Genomic DNA, 3,824 nt, shown 5'->3' on the forward strand with positions numbered 1-3,824 from the left:
AAAATGTCAACCCAGGGAGCGAAAGCAGAGGAGAGATCCAAATCCTGTGTAGGGGAGAAAAATAATTTTTCCTCTCCCTTTCTAGGTTCTTGGCTAAGACCCTCTCCCTCTAATAAGAGATAGATTGACAGGAGAAAAACTCAGAGAAGTTTAATGACATATATACCTCCTGTATACATGGGAGATACCCAGGAAAATTGAGAAACTTCTCAAAATGGCCTGAGCCACCTCCATCTTCAGCTAAAGACAGAAGGAGATGTTGGCGGGAATAGAGCCAGTTATGGGAGGTGTGTGTAGTGGGGAAGGAAGTACCGGTAAATAGTGAGGGTACGATTGTTATGCAGATGTACGTCATTGCCTTCTCCATCGATAAGAGTCTCTCAAGGTTTAGTCATCATCCTCTCCCTGGTACAGAGGGAGACACCCTTACAGTGAAGATTTGCCTTACCAATGTAAATGTCCCTTATGAAAGGGTAGCCAAAGAGGCATATTTTGGGTGACAGATTCTGCTTCCCTTCACCTGCCCCTCAGCTTGTCAGGGGCACACGGATCTCCTGGGGAGCGTATCAGGATGCCGATTCTGAATGAGTAGGTCTCAGGTGCGTTTGCCTTTCTAACGAGCTCCCTGCTGCTGGTCCCCAAACCACATTTTGTCAAAACTCTCTTCCTTATGGGCAGAAGCAAAACTGTAGAAACCAGTATGCCTCTAATTTTCTTTCTGCTTCATTTTGTGGGGTTCAGACTCATGGTGGGGTTCCTGTTGATTCAGAGGAGAGAATTTTCTCAACGGATTGCTGGCTCAGAGGCAGATAGGCTCTGCGACACTGCGGCCTCAGTGGGCAGTAGAGAGATGACCAGGAAGAGAGCGCTCTGAAGAGGAGAAGCCAGTGAATTCTAAAATGGTATCATCTGTTATTAGTTTCGCTTCTCTTTTCTGTGTTGTGATTCCTTTGCTCTCATCAGGCCCTAGAGAATATTGTGACATGGCCATCCTTTCATGAACATTGTTTGCAGAACTGAAGGAAGAGTGTGAACCAATGCTTGAGGCAAAGCAGACCAATGAAGTCTGTAAGAACCCAGAGAGGAGGCTGAAATATGGCCAGAGGTATAGTGCATATGGCCCTGGAGCATCAGTCTGGAGCTCTAGGTGACAGGAGACACCCAGGACACGTCAGCCCTCTGTAAGCATCCTCGGCAATACTTGGAGAGGGTAGCAAATTTTCTGCCTTCACATCTGATGGAGGTTCAGACTAAGTCAGTTCAATTTAAAGAAAATGCTGGCTCTCTTATGGCTGGGGAAGTTGGGAATACTCAGGTGACATATTGGGGCAAGATTATCAGTCATGACCAATGTCTAGTCTCGTCTTCTCCCACATGGTAATAGAACCCCAAATTTTTAGCTGGGACATTGGCTATCCAATGTGTAATATTGGCTATACTGCACAGCCTCCCTTGCAGCTAAGTATGGCCACATGACCAAGCTCTGGCCAATGAAACACAGTGGAAATAAAATAGGCAACATTCAAATCACTTCTTTCAAAGAAAATGGTGTACTTTTCCCTTCCCCTTTTGTCCTTCCTATTGACTGGAGGCGAATATGGTGACTAGCCATCTTGGACTTGGCAAACAAACACCAGTAATGGCAGAGCAACAAGATGGAAGGAGCCTGGGTCCCTCACAAAGTGAAGCCACCAGGTCAACCCACTGCCTCCATCTGGACTTACACAAGAGACAAATAAACTGCAGTCTTATTCTGGCCACTGTTTCTTTGGGGTTCTGCGTAACTTAAAAACATATATTGAAGTCTGAAAATATTTGGAGCCTAAAAGGACATAAATCATCATTTCAGGAAAGATGGAATCAAACTCCATGTGTTCATCACAGTGCTTTATAGTCAACAAATATTTACTAAGGACTCTAAGGATGCAGCACTACACAAAGCAAACAAACAAAAATCCTCTCCCAATAGAGCTTACGTTTAGTATGACCTTTAGAAACACCCCGTGAAGGAAGTGTTCCTTGCATTTCAGAGAGTAAGAGATTAAGATCGATGGTTTCCCAGTAAATCTTTTGAGGTCACACAGTTGGTGAGTGACACATTCAGAATCCAGGTCTACCTGGTGCCAAAGCCATTGCCTCGCTACTAACCCAGTGGTTTCCAGACTGTGCTCTCTGTGGAGGTCCCGCAGGAGTTCGTCAGAGGTTGTCGTGGGTAGAGGGTTGCAACTGTTGGGGATCAGGGGGAAGGTTTTCCCACGAGCCCAAGAAAAGCCTGGGATGAGCTCAGAGAGAGATCCGAGGGGACCCCGAGGTCAGAAATGAGGAGTAACCAGCCCGCTTAAACAGACGGTGCTGGAGACCAGAGGCCCCCACAACACATGTATTCTCCATACATTCGAGGCCTTCGGAGTAACGCTCCCATCTCTGCAAACTGGGGAGAGGTGATTCGAATGCAAATTGAGCTCTAGAAAAACAAAGAGTGTTGCATTTTGAAAAAAACAAATCTGAGTTTCTGTACGGAGATTTACATCACGCACACGTACACACACGCACATCACAGAAAAATGACATAAGAAATACAACACATGTCATCTGGGGCTTTCCCTGGGTGGTGAAATCCTGGGAAACATTTGTCAATGTCCTCTATATTTTGGGGTTTTTTACATTGTCCTTAATGAGTATCTCACAAACAGGAAAAAAACTAACAAAGGCTTTTTTTTTTTTTTTTAAGGATAATAGTTGGTGATATTTCTGGGTTTTTTACATGTTCATCAATGTGTATTTCATAAACAAAAGAAAAAGCTAAAAAGGGAAAGGTTTCGTTTCGAAGAGACAGGATGTTAGCTGTTCCTGTCACTGGGTTATCCAAGTGGATCTAACGAGCCCCTGTTACGAGAGAGGATCATTTGGGCATTTCCAGCCCGAGAAGAGAACACCTGGTTTTCTCGGCCAACACTTCCCAAGCGAGGGGAGGAGTTCTTTGCAGGGACAAATCAGCATTAGCACCCAGGGAACTCCAGCGCTCCAGGCAGGCGGCAGCTTCGGAACCGCTAAGCACATCCAGCCCTCTGGGGCAGGTGATTCACGACGCCGTGCATGCTGGGAGCAGGGGAATCTGTTTTCCATCATACTGGGAGCAGGGGAATTCTTTCTCCAGGGTGGTTCTAGGTCATGGCCTGGATCCGTGGAACCTGTGACAACAGGGAGCCAGGAGGAGGTGTGCCAGAGTTGGGGACAGTTCTGGTGCCCTCTGAAGGCAGTCTCCTCTCTGAGTGTTCACACCTGCAAGCATAGGAGTGCCATGAGGGTGTCTAGGGTCATTTCTGCCCCCTGACCCTTGTATACTGATTTGAGCCAGCTATGTACCCCCTGTTCTGCTGTGCATCCACCTTCAGGACGAGAACTCTCCCAAGGAGCAGGAGGTGTCACCCCTTGCCTGGCACAGGGTGCTGCTCTCAGAGGTGGTGCAGACAGAATTAATGCACTGGGTCCCTCTGGGCAGAGGCCACAGGGTCTCAGTGTGGGCTGTCCCGGGGGCTCCAGGCCCCCAGCCAAGCAGACAAGCAGGCTGCTGTCCAGCAACTGGAAAGACAGGCTGCTCAGGAACAGAGCCAGCCCGCCAACTTGCCCAAACAGACAAGCCTTTATCTCCAGAAATAATTTTGGAGGGAAAAAAAAAAAAGGTTAACTCTTTTTCCAAAGAAATGGTTACATCAGCCAGAGAGTGAGCAGTTGAGGCAGTTGAACTGCTTTTGTCCCCGAGCTTGTCCAAAAGTGGCTCCACTGCCTTCCTGATGGAAATCAACTTGTCTCCCTCCCCTCCC

Source organism: Pteropus alecto, unplaced genomic scaffold (genome assembly GCF_000325575.1).
Source record: "Pteropus alecto unplaced genomic scaffold, ASM32557v1 scaffold8, whole genome shotgun sequence".
Lineage (NCBI taxonomy): Eukaryota > Metazoa > Chordata > Mammalia > Chiroptera > Pteropodidae > Pteropus > Pteropus alecto.